At 42.1% G+C, this 17,104-nt stretch overlaps 1 protein-coding gene across 1 annotated transcript in view; it reads right to left on the bottom strand.

Moving 5' to 3' along the window:
* Nucleotides 1-17,104, bottom strand: part of GALNT18 (polypeptide N-acetylgalactosaminyltransferase 18) — a 345,921-nt gene that overhangs the window by 14,891 nt on the left and 313,926 nt on the right. The gene's annotated exons all lie outside the window — the stretch shown is intronic.

Here is a 17,104-nt window from a genome sequence, read left to right on the forward strand (position 1 = left end):
CCCAGAATTTGTAAAGAAAAACTCTTGGATCTATTATTTACTGTTTGCTAATATCTCATCTCCATAAATGTTTTGTATAAGAAACTACAACAGTTATATATAGAGCAAAGACCTAGCTAGTCCCTGCCTTCAAGGCATTCACAGAAGTCTTGCCCACAGGGATATATCAACATATAATTTGCATCCATACTGACATGGTGTAGAAGGGGAACAAGAAAATGTTTTCTCAAAGGACCAAATGGTAAATACCTTTTGGTATCATAGGTATGTAGGGAACAACATAACTGTAGGGCACTTATGAGTTTGATGATTTCATAGGACTTGCATCATTCAGCAAGAATTGTACTCATGGTGGTCATTGATGACAATGAAAAGATACAGGTCAAATTTCCAGTCTAGGGGAAACCAGGTACAAGCTTTCCAGTAGTTACATAGGACTGCGCTCACCTGCTTGGATTTGAGATAAGCATTGTCAATCAGGCAAGTGTGGGAGAGACTCAGCATTCAAAGTTCTTACTGGGAGTTGGTCACATAGGTAGCCTCTTTTTTTGTTGTTGCCTTTGGACCACACCCAGCAGTTCTCAGGGGTTTTTACTAAGGAATCACTTCTGCGGGGGGTGGGGGGGTTCAAGAGACCATATGTGATATTGTATGGCCTGGTTTAGCTTCATGCAATGTAAGCAAGCACCTTGCCCAGTGTACTGTCTTTCTGTCCTCCCCTTCCTGCTGACAGCCTATTTTTAAATAAAACTTTTTAACAAAATTCCTGTCTTTCAGTTGAAAAGCAGGTCTATTATTCATATGTAAACCTTTTTTTGTGTATGTGTAAACAGTCAAAGCACCATGGGCACTGTGGGAACGTTGAGAACTCTTCTGAACTCCAAGCTTCTAGACACCAATCAAAGGCCAACTTTGGAAGTGGCCTTCAAAGAGAAGCTCTTTTCATTAGGGAAAGTTATGCAGCTCTTGACAACTCAACTCTGGTGTAGTGGAATGAATGTGACATATACAGTACATGAATGGATGGCTGTGTTCCCCAGATGCTTTCTTTATAAAAAGAACATTGGTCTTCCCATGTACCACAGTTGAGACTCTCATTTAGAGGAAAGATAAATGACTTTTGACCTTCAAAATTTGGGGGAACTTTCCCCAACTTCAAGGAGTGTTTCTTAGAAAAAGCCTCAAGTCTAAGCTTACAGAGTTCTGTGAGCTCTTTGCTTCATATTCCAAAAAGAATTTAAACTCTTCACTTATAATTAGAGCTTTGGAAAAATTGAGATTCCTTCCCTTTTTCCCTCACTTGCCTTCTTTTGTCCCTTATAACATGCCTACCAAGCATTCCCCCTCCCTAAAATACTATCTGTATTTTTAGGAATAGAAAATATTGAATATTTTAGGATAGAAAAACACTATTTTTTGCAGTCTCAGTTAAGAATGGAAATTTAACCTTTATATGTCCCAATACACAAGAATGTGAATATCTTAAAAACATGACCTAGGCCTTTGTTCAGTATTACCAGCTATAAGCATCTTGCACAAAATATTTATGGAGAAAAAAACCCTAGCAGCCTATAAATAATGTATCCAAGAAGTATTTTTTAAACTGTGACTGATGATGGTGACTGGAATAAATAAATATTCTATTAGTAGAACCAGACAAGTAGCAAGGGATCCTGGGGTCTACTGAAATACAGCATGAAGTTAGCCTCATAGCCTAGAATGGAAAGGATGGGGAATAGATCTGGAGGGACAATTGGGAAGTCCACAGATAGTCTTATAAGTTATCAGATTTTATGACTCCAAGAAAATTCAAGATATCAGAGTGAAGGAAGTGACTTATTCTGCCCACTATCATTGTGCTGGTCCAAGAAGAGGCCTAATATACATACTTCAAAATGGAACCTGAGTACAGTGGCAAAGAGAGCCTGGACAACACTCAAATTGGGTGCAAGGTGGGCTTTTCATTAGAAAGCTCCTGAAATAATCCTGTATTACCATGATTTCCAGTTTGCCAAGGAAAACTGATGATCTTCTGTGCCTCCCAATCTATTGAAGTTGAAGGAAAAATGGATGACTAGTGAGATTAAAGAAATTAATCAGATGTAGTTAGATGGCTCATCTATTCATCTATATAACCAACAAATTAGTTTTTAAGTTGGTTTCTGGGGATACTGAGATGAGAAATACATGTGTCAAAGTTTCCCAGAGCCATTAAGAAAACCAACATGAAATAAGACCTCTGTATCTAGAGATCTCAGTATCTGCACAGGTCCAGGAGTAGGACTTATGATGAAGTCTTTCTTTGTGGTTCTAGAAGTTCTGTTCCCTCAGTGTCATTTTAATCTATCTTCTGTGGTTGGTGGTCTTGGTTTTTGCACTGATCCTAGGATGGAACCTAGGATAGCGTCTTTCATTGTGTTTCCAGAAGCCCCATTCCGTTGCAATTGTCTCTGCCAGACCTTTGGAACTGGAGATCATGGTTGTTGTGCGGGTCGTAGTTCAAACCCTAGACTAGGGCTTTTTTTTTTTTTGTCTCAAGATATATTCAGTCCAGTCATGGTTCTAGCAGCCAGTCAATCTGTAAATCGCAACCTTGTCTTTTGGATCTACCAAAGGGTGACAAGCCTTCTGATTTTGTCTTATCATTAGCTGGTGAGGTAGGATAACCTGTTCTTAGGTCAAGTTGTTCCCATTTTCCTTGTTGTCAGGATATCATATTAGAGCTGGCACTTGTTGGTGGCCCAGCGGTATTAAGGATGTCCCGGATGGGATTTGTTTCCTGTAGCTGTTGTGAAGAACTGTGTCAATTCTATGTCTGGGATCATCTTCCAAACACCACGAAAGCACCACCAGGAGAGTAAGTGAACCTGAATGGAGTCTATAGTTAATCCCGTGACAATATACTCCACGGGTGGAGAAACCCCATAGCGCTTAGGCCAAGTGAATTCCTTTTCGAATGACCCCGATATTTACTGTGCCAGTGCAGGAGGGGAAAAAAAAGACAAAAAACACAAAACATTTTTTATTTTTTATATATTATTTTTCATTTATTATTATTAATTTTTTATTTTTATTTACCTATCTACTTTTTGTCGATTTCTTTGTTTTGGTGTGGTTATTGAAGTTGTTGTCCCCATTTATATTTATATATATATATTTTTTTTTCTTCTTTTCTTTTCTTTTCTTTTCTTTATGTGCTCTGCCATGTTTTTTAACTCAAGACCATGGCTTTTTTGTGGTGCCTATAGTTATCACTGGAGTGCTCACTGGATATTTGACACTTCTTTTTGTACTGTTGGGGTGTTTCACCTTCTTTTTCTCTTTCATCTCTCAAACCAATGAAGAGAGCCTCTAGAAGGATTCCGCCCATTTTCGGCATATTAGACTTTTACCCCAGTTTATTACTTTTCTCTTCTTCAAATAAAACCACATAACTTGAACTATCTAGTCCTGCCTCCCAGTTAGAGGGGGAAATAAGGGAGGCACCAAGACCAAGACTACTAAGTAGTAAGCTAGGTACAGAGGGGACCACATATTCTTGCAGCCCCGGGGGTGAGGGAAGAGGATATGGGAGATAGGACAAACATGGAGGTGTAGGGAGGACAAATCAGTGATGGGAATCCCCTAATTTTATGTAAATATGTACCTATAATATTATTGTCAACAATATGTAAGCCACAACGATCAAAATAAAAATTATATTAAAAAATATAAACCAACATGTATCAGGAGTCCTACTAATGTAAGAACTGTCTCTACTTCTACTTGCCAATCCTGATTCTCTTGATGTTTTAAAAATTGAAAATGACACTGGTGAAGGGGGGGTGTTTTTTTACATGACTGAAACCTAATCACAATAATATTTGTAATCAAGATGTTTAAATAAAGAAAAAAATGAAAAAAAATTTTAAAAAAGAAAATGAAAAGTACTTTAAAAAATCTTCTGCAAAGATGGAGAATTTTAGGGCCTGCCCAGTGGTTTTCTCTCCTTATATGCACATCTGTCTATGTCCTTGGGTCGACACCCTGGGATGTCATTCACCTCACTAAGTACCTTGTAGGCTAGCTCTCAGATTTCTTGAGTAACAGCAGTGAGAAAAGGACAGCCATGGAACCAGCAACAGCTATGCTTCCTGTGTTCTTGTCACCTGAGCCTGCCTCTCCTCTACAAGGCAAGCTCTACAAAGTGGAGCAGCTGCTCAGGTAATAGCTGAAATCAGTTCTAGCCACTTAGCTGTTTTGAAGTGCTTGAGAGATGTGTGTGCACTTACTTTCTTTGTACATCAGAGCTGTGTCTAGCTTTAGACCAAGGGAAAATCCTGATGGGGACCAACAGTTGTTTGTTATTTAAAAGGCAGACAATAAGAAAAGTGGTGCATCTCAGGAGATGGGATAAACACAAAATGGCAGAAGTAGATTCTTGAACTCTCACTTGAATGTTTAGAAGTTCAATTAGGAGTGGTTGAATAAAAAATGACCAGAACACAAAAGAGAGGGTGGCACATTTTGTACAAGACATTTCCCTGTAGGAGGTCTGTAGGTTCAGTCAGCCCAAACCTGCTTTCTGAGTCATTGAGAATCTTAAAGTCAGAAGTCACTTAGAACCACAATTCTTAGCAGTTGGTGGTTTTGCCTTTAGAAAAATAAAATACCAGAAGATATGTAGCAGTATTTGTAGTAATTTGAATGGGCATTAATGGTAACAAATTGCTACTGGCATCTAGTTGACAGAATACAAGGTTGTGTCATGTTCCCACTACCCCACAAAGATTTATCCAGCCCTAAATCTCAGGAATGCTGAGATTAAAAAGTATTATCTAGACAGCTAATAATCAAAACTGGAATATCTTTAGCTTTCGCTTTGTGCTAGATATTAAGTAATTTTTATGCTTTTTCCCTAGGAACCTTAACAATAACTTGGAAGTAGGTGCTTTTATGATTTCTACCTTGTAGAGGATGAAACTGAAGCCCAGAGAATCTTGGCAACCAAACCAAAGCCACATAATTGGCTCAGCTGAGACTTCACATGAAGACACTGGACTCCTGAGGTGTTCTTTCATCTCCCTGGTCCATCACCCTCGGATCATTCCAGGCCCAGTGGATGGACCAGGGGGAGAGTGAGTGGCCAGAAGAGCACACTGGAGACTTTCACAGTGAGGGACTCTGAATTATGGGAGGATCAGTGTTCTTTAGGGAATGGTCCATGATATAAGATGATACAAAGCTGCTAAGACAATATCTCTCCCATATTGCAGCTTTTGTCAAATTCCATGGGCAAATTATTATTCTATCTTGTTCTATCTTGGCTGTTTTTATAAACCTCTAGCCAGCTCCTCCTGGACCACATATGATTGATTCAGCCCTTTCACTGCTTGGGCCCTCTTAGAGCTCAGCAGAGATGCAGACTGGATTTCCAAATTTTACTTCTAAGACTTGCAAGAGAAACATCACTGGCAAAGTCAACCAACAAAAGATCCTTCTCTAGGGGTCTCACATCCATAGAATTCCCGTTCTCTCACATGAGAGGCAGGAGGCAGAGCTAGCTCCTAAACTAGACAGTCATGCATCTGGAGTCCAAGAGGGCCAGCCTCCAGATCTCAGGATCAAAGAACCATGTTGAGTAAAGTTCCCATGATTGGAGGAGGGTCATTGCTTCTATCTAGTCAAAATAATGAGATTCATCACCACCAACAACAACACTATGCAGGCAGCTCCATTATCTAGCCTGGTCTTCCACAGGTTTCTCTCTCATATACATCAAATGTTCCTTCACTGACAGAAACTGTCTGCTGCTGAGGTTGGGGGACTATCAATGGGGAGGGGAGAAGGAAGAAAACAAAGATGTCCATAGGCCTGAACACCAGTCACTTCACTAGTAACCCTCTTTCCTGTTGTCACCCTCTAGCTTTATTGAGGCAAAGAAGAATTTTAAGAATCCAAGAAAATCCATGAGCAGATGATTATACTGGTTTCCAAGTTAAGGGGGGATTTTAAGAAAGGCTGTGTCCTGGCAGTTCAGGGCTCTTTCCCATTCTGCAGAGCATATGTTTCCCATATCTGCATAGCCGCATAGATAACTATTCCCAGTCCTAGGAAGGACCTCCCCTCTGTTTGAAGTTGGGTTACCTGCTTTGGCCCTGTCCTAAACCAGTTCAGGTTGGGTCCAACACCTAAGTCTGACTCCAGAGGGCCATCTGGACTCATTCTTTAGACTCAGCCCAGGAAGTGACTACCATACCATATCACCAGACTGAGTACAACCAGTCTAGAGCTTCAAGCAGAGGCTTCAGCTGTGTTAGAACAATGCCTAGTGGGTGAGATTCTAGAGATTCTAGATCTCTCCCAGCACAACCAGGGCAAATCTGTTTTTCTTCCATTTGGCGTTCAGTTAACATTTTCTTTTTGTTTTTCTTTTTTTTTTTTTTTGGTTTTTGGGTCACACTGGCGGTGCTCAGGGGTTACTCCTGGTTGTGTGCTCAGAAATAGCTCCTGGCAGGCACGGGGGGGGGGGGACCATATGGGACACCGGGATTCGAACCAACCACCTTTGGTCCTGGATTGGCTGCTTGCAAGGCAAACACCGCTGTGCTATATCTCCGGGCCCCAGTTAACATTTTCTTCAAAGAAAATGTTGTGAAGAATTTACAAAGTGTTAAAAATAAAAAGACAAAACTCCTCTGTTCTCTCGTGGGAGACATTGGTTCATGAGAAGGAAGTTCAGACTTTGTAAACCATGGTTAGCTGACAGCCCACGACTGAACTGCAACATTTGTCTGAATAGCTTTAACCTCCTGTCTTCAAATTACACCAGGCCCTCCCTTTATTGCTTCCTTTCAAGTGGGCAGTTTATATCATTCTCTGCCACCCAATACCCACATCAGTCCAGACTTTGATACTATGTGCCTTGACATCTGTGAAAATTCTGGAGACTTTCCCAAGTAAAGCAGAAGCTTGATGGAATGAGCAAGGGGGAAGGGAGGGAGGCAGTGGGTTGGTTCAATGACTCACTAACATACTTTCTGGGCACCACAGAAGTATACTCTACCCATTCTCTTCCAAACAATGGGCATGCAGATTTTGAGCAGTTTTATTTCCTCCATTAAGCAGTGTTTTCTTGGCAACACTGAGTGGGTGCCCTTGAAAGCACAAGGTACTTCAGAGACTTTTCTGTTAGGCCTCTGGCATGGGATTTGGCTAAAACCTTTGTTAGCCTGGAAGTGGTGAGGAGAGTGGAAATGGAGGAGACACAGGTTAGAATGCTATTCACAAGAAGTTCTAGAACCTACCATGGGAAGAAATAGCTGTTTGAAGTTTTCCTGAGAGAAGCAAGCTTTGTAACACCAGGAATATTCTAAATGGTTCTCTAATATTTGGAAGAGGTTGTTTTTTTTAAAATATGGTTGTATCAGATATACAATTAACCTTTGATAAAGGGGCAAGAAACGCAAAATGGATCAAGCAAAGCCTCTTCAACAAGTGGTATGGGACAGCTGGTCAGCCACATGTTAAAAATTGAACTCGGATCGCCATCTAACACCATGCACAAAAAATCAAACCCAAATGCATTAAAGACCTTGACATCAGATACGGAACCATAGGTATAAAGAACATGTAGGTAAAACACTCCATTACTTTGAGACTAAAAGCATCTTCAAGGAGGAAAATTCACTCTCCAAACAAGTCAAAGCAGAGATAAACAAATGGGACTATATTAAGCTGAGAAGCTTTTGCACCTCAAAGGAAATAGTGACTAGGACACAAAGGCCACCCACAGAAACTAATTACCCAATATTCATCAGATAAGGCACTAATATCTAAGATATATAAGATACTGGCAAATCTTAACAAGAAAAATATCTAACCCTATCATAAAATGGGGAGAATAAATTAAAAGACATTTTCTCAAAGAAGAAATACAAATGGCCAAAAGGCACCTGAAAAATGCTCCACATCACTAATCTTCAGGGAGATGCAAATCAGAACAATGAGGTACAATCTCATGCCAAAGAGACAGGCACACATCACCAAGAACAATCAGTGCTGGCAGGGAAGTGGAGAGAAAGAAACTCATTCATCTCTTGCTGGTGGGAATACTGTCTAGTCCAGCCCTGATAGAAAACAAAATGGAGATTCCTCAAAATATTGGAAATTGAGCTACCATATGATCTAGCTATACCACTTCTAGGGATATACCCTAGGAACACAAATATGCAATACAAAAATGCCTTCTGCACACCTATATTCATTGCAGTGCTATTTACAATAGCCAGAATTTAGAAACAACCCAGATGCCCAGCAACAGATGAATGGCTAAAGAAATTGTGGTACCTTGTAAAAAGTGAACTTAGACCCCCAGCTAACATCATGTACGAAGGTAAAATCCACATGGATTAAAGACCTGGATATCAGACCTGAAATCATAAGGTATATAGAACAACACATAGGTAAAATACTCCATGACATTGAGACTAAAGGCATTTTTAAGGAGGAAACTGCACTCTCCAAGCAAGTGAAAGAAGAGATTAACAGATGGGAATATATTAAGATGAGAAGCTTCTGCACCTCGAAGGAAATAGTGCCCAAAATACAAGAGCCATCCACTGATTGGGAGAAACTATTCACCCAATACCTATCAGATAAGGGGCTAACATCCAAAATATACAGGGCACTGACAGAACTCTACAAGAAAAAACATCTAATCCCATCAAAAATGGGGAGAAGAAATGGACAGACACTTTGACAAAGAAGAAATACAAATGGCCAAAAGGCACATAAAAATGCTCCACATCACTAATCATCAGGGAGATGCAAATCAAAACAACTAGGAGGTACCACCTCACACCACAGAGACTGGCACACATCACAATGAATGAGAATAGGCAGTTTTGGCAGGGATGCGGTGAGACAGAATCTCTTATCAACTGCTGGTGGGAATGCCTACTAGTTCAACCTTTCTGGAGAGCGATATGGAGATTCCTCCAAAAACTGGAAATTGAGCTCCCATACTATCCAGCTATACCAATCTAGGAATGTACCCTAGGAACACAAAAATACAATACAAAAACCCCTTCCTTACACCTACATTTATTGCAGCACTATTTATCACAGCAAGACTCTGGAAACAACCAAGATGCCCTTCAACAGACGAATGGCTAAAGAAACTGTGGTACATATACACAATGGAATATTTTGCATCCGTCAGGAGAGATGAAGTCATAAAATTTTCCTATACATGGATGTACATGGAATCTAATATGCTGAGTGAAATAAGTCAGAGAGAGAGAGAGATGCAGAATGGTCTCACTCATCTATGGGTTTTAAGAAAAATGAAAGACATTTCTCAACAATTTTCAGAGACAAAAGAGGGGAGGGCTGGATGTTACAGCCCACCTCATGAACCTCACCACAAAGAGTGATGAGTTTAGTTAGAGAAATAACTACATTGTAAACTATCCTAACAATGAGAATATATGAGGGAAATGGAGAGCCTGTTTAGAGTACAGGTGGGGGCGGGGAGGGGAGGAGGGATATTTGGGACATTGGTGATGTTGCATTGGTGATGTGGGGGGTGTCATCTTATATGACTGAAACCCAACCACAATCATGTTTGTAACCAAGGTGTTTAAATAAAAAATATTAAAAAAGACAGAGAAAATAAAATAATAAAAAAGAAATTGTGGTACAAATACACAATAAAATACTATGAGGAAAGCCATCAGGAAAAATGAAGTCATAAAATTTTCGTATATATGGAGGAACCTGCAAACTCTTATGCTGAGTGCAATAAGTCAGAGAAAGAGAGACACAGAATAGTGTCACTCATCTGTGGGATTTAAGGAAGATAAAAGACACTATTGTAATAACACCCAGAGACAATAAAGATGAAGGCTGGAAGAACCAGCCCTCAATAAATTTACCGCAAAGAGTGGTGAGTTTAGTTAGAGAACTAACTACATTAACAACTATCATGACAATGGTAGTGAGTGAGAGAAATAGAATATTTGTCTGTTTTGAATACAGGCAGGGGGTGGGAGAGGAAGGAGATGGGGAGGGAAGCATTGGTGGTAGGAATGTACTGGTGAAGGAAGGTGTTCTTTTTTTTTTTAACTAAGATCCAATTACAAACGTATTTGTAATCATGGTGCTTAAATAAATATATTATTTTCTTAAAAGTATGGTTATAATCTGAAAGGAAATTAGGTGCCTAAATCCCTTTAGTTGGAGTGGGTATGGACACACTAGGGGAGAGACTAAGGCTAGTGGTGATGATAAAATGGAAGTAAAGGTAATAAAAAATAAGGCAATGTTTGGCCTAGACTACTATAAGATAAGAAAGACTTTATGAAGATGAGGATCTATGATAACCTTGGAAAATATCTGTGAGCAAATAAAATGGTGAAAAATAGAGAAATCTAAATGAGACAGCTTTTAAGTACAATCATACCAAGTCAGTAGGTATTATGTTGGCTACACTTTAGAATTATTTGCATCCTTACAAAGCACAAATAAAAACACTGAAAACATGAGATCTCAGCTATAACCACTGGACTTTGTAATGTGCCTGTCAAGGGAGAGAAGAGATGGGTGACAGGAGTTAGAAGGGGATAGAGAATGGGGACACTGGTAGAGGAAGTTGACACTGGTGGTGGGATTGGTGTTGAAATATCCTATGCCTAAAACACTCAACTATCAGTACTTTTGTAAATCCATGTCTTTTTTTTTTAATTTTAGTTTTTGGGTCACACCTGGCAGAGCTCAGGGGTTACTCCTGGCTCTATGCTCAGAAATCGCTCCTGGCAGGCTCAGGGGACCATGTGGGATGCCGAGATTTGAACCACCGACCTTCTGCATGCAAGGCAAACTCCCTACATCCATGCTATCTCTCTGGTCCCAAATCAATGCTTTTTAAATTAAAGCTTATTTAGAAAAAAATACACACACATTAGAGCAGAGCCACAGAAAATGAGTTAACAGAGAAGGACATCATGGGGACATGCCGGGGTCATTGAGACGGACATTAAAACCGTCAATCAACTCTTTGAAGTTTTCCTTCCCACAGTGTCCCAAATCGGCCACAAACAGCGGGAATTCACCTCAGTGAAACGCACCGCTCCCTGTCTTTTGACATCGCCAGAGTCCACGGGCCAAAGGGAATGGCTGGACAGACACTAAACTTCAGGAACTGAAGAATTAGAGGACGAGCACTCTGAAGTGACTGAGCCTACTCGTGGATTTGTGTCCCAAATCGGCCACAGTGGGAATTCATCTCAGTGAAACACACCGCTTCCTGTCTTCTGACATCGCTGGAGTCCACGGGCCAAAGGAACGGCTGGACAGTTTCTTGAGGACCCTGGGTGGTGATTGCTGTGGCTGGACTGGCGATCCCAACTCCAAAGGCAGTGTCCAACGGTTTTCCAGTCTCTGCGGAGGGTGAGGGGATCGCTGTGACCGGAAGGTCCCAGCCGGACCAGAGAGCCTTTTTGGGAATTGACTGAATCAAAGACTAATCTCTCTGAAAGGATTGAGCCTACCTGTGGATTTGGTGAGAGAGAACTAAAATATTCGGGGCCAAATATGCAGGGTTCCAACAGGCAGAGCAAGATGACCAAGAGTAGTAGAGGGAACAAAGTGGGCCGCAGGAAGAAGGGCAGACCTGAAAAGTATCAAAAGGCAATGGAGAATCTCATGGGGCAGTTCCATGATATTGAGGTGAACATCACAAATCTCAATCAGCAGTTACATGCTGTCCGTGGCCATATCCCCAAGATCAACCGCCTTCAGAAACGTTACTCTCTCTGGCGGTGGCACAGGCGCTGCCAGTGGCAGTGGAGGTGGCGCTGGCCGTTTCGGCAAACTGTAAGAAGACAACACTATCTGACTTTAAGGAAGAAGGAAACCCTGGGAAAGAGGAATGCGGCAGCCACCCAAATCTCCAGCCATTACAGACATGGGGGTCTGGCTGGGTCAACTAGTCAAGAAAATGTGGAGGCTGTGGTTGAGAGTTACCATAGTGAAACCAATCGCTTCCTGTGTAATGACAGCCCCAAAGGACAGGATCAGCGAGGCGGTTCTGCTCAAGGGATGGGGCCCGATTATCCATCGAGCATTGAGCTCCACACTTCGAAGGAGGGTCGCATTAATAGCCCCAGCCTGTCCAATGAAAGCAGAGGAAGTAGCTTGTTATTTCCCAGTCACGAAGAGGGCTTCAGACAGGAGGCTACTCCCAGAACCGGGAATAGCCCCAATGAGCCCCAAGAAGGTGGGGAGCATGGCCAGATATGTCCCCTGAATTGCTTGAGCAAGAGTCCGACCTTCCCCGTGATACGTCCCCTGAATTGGTTGAGCAAAAGTCTGACCTTCCCCGGAAGAGGTGGGGAGTACAATCTAATATCGCCTGACAGTTGCCTTAGCTACAGTCCTGCAATTCCAGTCCTTGGGTACAACTCAGGGTCTTCATCAGCTAAGAATGATTCCAACAGCTTGCAGGACTACAACCAAGCCTACTATAGCCCTAATTCTCCAAAGATTTCTGACATTTTAATGGATCAAATAATGGAACACCTCGACAGGCTCCAACGTGGCAGGCTTAATAGAACCCAAAGTGATGCCATGGAAACCGAGCAAGCTGAAGATGCCAATGGGCAGACCTTGCACTCAGCTTTCCTAAAGGAGCCCCAAGAAGACTCCAGTCATACCGAAAATTCTGACCCAGCAGGCAGCGGAGACTCTGTCATCATCATAGAAGACTCTAATGAAGAGGTCACAGATCTAAACCAGGCCAATCACACCAAATATTCTGGCCCAGCAGGCAGCAGAGATTCTGTCATCGTCATAGAAGACTCCAATGAAGAGGTCACAGAGCTAAACCAGGCTGAGGGCTCCCAGGTTATTGAAAGCAATGACCAGGCTGAAGGCTCCCACCCCACTGAAGTTTCCAAAATCAATGAGGACTCCCAGTTCCAAGAACATGGCTCCCATGGTAGGACTAGTTTGGAGCCCCTACCCCCTGGACTCCCGCCCAATCCCCTTAACTGGTCGGTACAGGATGTGATCCTCTTCCTCACGCATTCGGAGTCCACCACCTTCAAGGTGTTGGCAGATGTCTGTGAGCTCTATGAGATTGACGGGCTTGCCCTGCTTCTGCTGGACTGTGAAGTGCTCACCCGCCACATGGGCATTAAAGAAGGCCCAGCTCTGACGCTGTACAATTTTATCAAGGCCCTCAGAGAGACTTTTTTCAAATAATTGGTTCCATGTTTAGTGCTCAGTGATCCCGTGGTGCTTGAGATCAATGCACAAATTTAGTATCATTCTGGACCTATTTTGAAAATGTTTATTTTTTTTTCTGTTAAGGATTGTTCACTGTCTATTTCATGCAGAAACTTAATTATAAGTTATTCCTTGTATTTTAATTAATTTAATTGTATTGCTATTCCTTGTATTTTAAAATATGCCTATACAATGAATGAAAATAAATTGTATTTTCAGATGAAAAAAAACACACACACATAAATAAGTTCTGGGAGTGGGCACCTTATCTCAGTGTTCACTAAAAGTCTCTGAGGGAGACTTTGGGCAACCTGAGAACAGAGAGGGCACCCTTATTCCTGATTCCAAGTCTCCCAGTCATTGTAGGGGGAGCTAGATGCCTATCTTTAGGGGAATTGTTTTTAAGAGTCTGATGAAGGTGACCAAACTACTAGGAAGTAAACGTGCTTAGGGCATTCATTCTAAAACTTCACTCCTCAGCATAATTTGGAAACTTATTAGAAAGTTGCAGTCTTGCATTTAACCCAAGGACCCCTGAGTCAGAAGCTCTGAGAATAGGACCCAGGAACCTGCTTTAATAAGTCCTCCAGGCAGTCAGAGGCATAAGAGTATTGGAGGCCTACTGGTCTAGGACAAAGGAATCCTGGGGGCTACCAAGTCAGATGACCTGAGTCTCTATGGGGCACCTCCATTTCTCTTTTCCTGGCAGGGAAGTCACTGAACCTTTGTTTCCTTACAATATCAGTCAGGAGAAGGAAATGTGCAGCTGGGACTGCAATCCAGGAAACAGGCAAGAGGGAAGTAGGCCTTGTCTTGATTTAAATAGGCTCTAGGTTTGTGAATAAGGAAGATTTGTGAACCCAGTAGGTCAAGCAAGGTGTGTGTGTGTGTGTGTGTGTGTGTGTGTGTGTGTGTGTGTGTGTGTGTGTGTGTGTAGGGGGAGAGGGTGAAGGTGAGGGGAACAGTCTTACTTTCTTATATTTCATCCTAGAGCAATTCTTACACATATTACCATATGTATACGAATTTGTCCTTTTGGCCAAGGAATGAGCCACTGGCCCTGTGCAGGCAAGTGGGCTTATTTAGGGGTTAAGTTAATAGCCATTAGTCACTCAGGTTAGTCATCATGTTGAGGGCCACAGGGCTCTAACGTTCAATCAGGAAAATATGATCTATCAGTGACAACATATCTAACATGAATTTGCCTCAACTGAGCAGGAGCATAAATGAGAAGCAAGATTCCTGGTTCTGAGAAGCCCTTATAGCCAATTTCCCTGGTGGAGGAGAACAGGAAAGCTTATGTACATGTAGGAATTCTTCATCCCTGTTCTTGCTCCATGCCCCTAGGTTTGAAGGGAGAACTTGGTAATGGACACTCAGCCCATGATTAGCACCTAACCCAGTTTAATCAGGCCCTTAACTAGTTGGTACCCATTTAGGGTGTTGGGTCAAAGATGGGCACTTGGGGAAGCAGGGTGGAGCATACTCTTCCATGGTATGAAGCAGACACATGGAGAGTGCAAGGGAATATCCTCCAGGCCAGGTATTGAAGACACCGAGAGCAGGAAGATGGGGAACTGGAAAAGCAGACTGAGGGCTGAAGAATTTGGATCATGCTGACTCTGTGGAGCCGGGAGATGGCACTTCAGATGGTGTCCCTCCCTTGTTAATGAATCTGAGAACTTCTCATAGTCTTTTGAATCAAAATTACTCAAGAGATCTGGAAAGTAAGTGATTCAGGCTGGAAGAATGCAACAGCAGGCTTTCAGGGTTGTATAATGAAAAGGCTCCCTTGGAATATAAGACTAAATAAGAAAGTCTATTTTGTGGCCTGGTTTCTAGCTCCTACCATGCTGCTGAGTTGGAAAAATGGGAGAAGTGGCCACTTGGCTCCATGGAAATGGAGTAAGTGGGACATGGCTTTGTAGCTGTCTGTGCACTTTTTCGTGTTAGTTCAGATTCTGTGTTCATAACATTGTTGTCAACCCTCTCTCTTATGTCACTGGATGGTGGGCAACCCAGACCACTGACCAGCAACCTTAACCTCATGCGCTGTCTTCTGTTTCTCTCTACCATCCAAGTCCCTGCAGGTTCCTGGACCTGGGGTTTTTCCTGCAAGCTCCTCTGCCCCAGGGATCATCCTAAACTTCCTGTGTGAAAATTAAAGGTTGAGCCAGAGAAATTACCAGTTAGAGACCTAAGGCAAAATGATAAGATGACTGCAAGCTTCTCCAATGCTGGGAGTTTCCTTTGTTTTCTTAGAAGAGTATTTTGCCTCAGCATGCCCATAGGTAGATTTCTGAGATTAAAGCTATCCATGGCTGTGGTCCTCAGACTTACTCCAGAGCATGTGACATAGTCTGGGCAAATCAAAGTCCTCCAAGGATTTTATACTTTGGGGATCATGTTGCCAAAACAATCTGTAAACCCACAACCTGACACCTTTTTTTGGTTAACCCTTACCTACAGGACGGACTAAATTTCCACATTGCACATAATGAGAGCTGGGAATAAAAATGGTGGAGAAAGGGCCTGAAAAAATAGTCGAGTAGAGCAGTAGGGCACTTGCCTTGTACACAGCTGACCCAGGTTTTATCCCAGATCCCCAATTGGTCCCCCAAGCACCACCAGGAGTGATCCCTGAGAAAAGAACCAGAATAATCCCTGAGCATGGACAGGCGTGGATCAAAATTCAAAAGAAAAAAGAGAAAGTATGTGTTAGTGAAAGTGAGGAGACCCTAGACCCAACCATGTCTGCAGCCAGAGCCAGATATGGATTTTCAGTTGCATCCAATTATACAATTTTATTTGCTTGTCTTTAGTGAAACACTATCACATGCAACCAATATGTAGGGGACATTTCTAGAAAGTCAAAGAATGTCAATGAAGCAAAAGGATCATTGATTTATTTTCCAGTGGTCCTTAGTCACATGGACATATATATATATGAATATGATTTATTCATCTACTTTACTAAGAAGTACTGAAGCTTGTGAGGTTATTGCTGTTTTATTTCCTTATAAGATCAGAAAATATCTTATTTCTTATAAGCTACTAAACTTTCTTTAGTGGGTGAAAAGAAAAATTCATTAGCAAGGGAGCATCCACAGTCCTGTCAGTCCAGGCCCCTGACTACCAAGCACTATCTAACTTCTGGATAATGTGGAGAACTTGAAGAAGTGTTGAGGATGTCCAAGTTCTAGGGAAATAGAATCAGTTTGGTCCTAGAGAAGATGAAGAAAGTTGCCTGAATTGGGGATGTGGTTGACCCCTCTTATTTCTGTACTCTTTGGTGTCTGGGACAGAGCCTGTTAAATACCTGCCTTGGCTAAGCCCTTCTTTCAGGCACTGCCACTTCATCTTTCTCCTCCCTTCCCCTCCCCTCCACTCCCTTCCTTATCCTACCCTCTTTTCTCCACTCTCCTCCCTTACTGTCTCCACTCTTCCCCTCCACTTCCCTCTGTTCCCTTCCTCACTTTTTTCCTCTGCTCTCTCCTTTCTCCCCTACTCTTTCCTCTTTTCTCCTCTCCCTCTCTTTCTTCTCTCCTCTCCTTTCCTCTACATTCTCCTCTTTTCCCTGCCACTCCTTCCTCTCCTTTTTCTCATCTCCTTTCTACAATTCTCCTTGTCATATCCTCACCTTTCTCCCTTTTTTTCTCCCCTTTCTACCCTCACTTGTCTTCCTTTTCTCTTTTCTCCTCTCCCCTGCCCTTTCTTCCTCTCCTCTCCTCTTTTTCTCCCAGTACCTTCTCTCTTCCTCTCTGAGTTAAAGCTAAAACATGAGGAGCAGAAAACAAGAATAATTTCAAACCACTGTGATTCAGGGATCAAGGGT

The sequence above is a fragment of the Suncus etruscus genome, chromosome 9 (genome assembly GCF_024139225.1).
Source record: "Suncus etruscus isolate mSunEtr1 chromosome 9, mSunEtr1.pri.cur, whole genome shotgun sequence".
NCBI lineage: Eukaryota > Metazoa > Chordata > Mammalia > Eulipotyphla > Soricidae > Suncus > Suncus etruscus.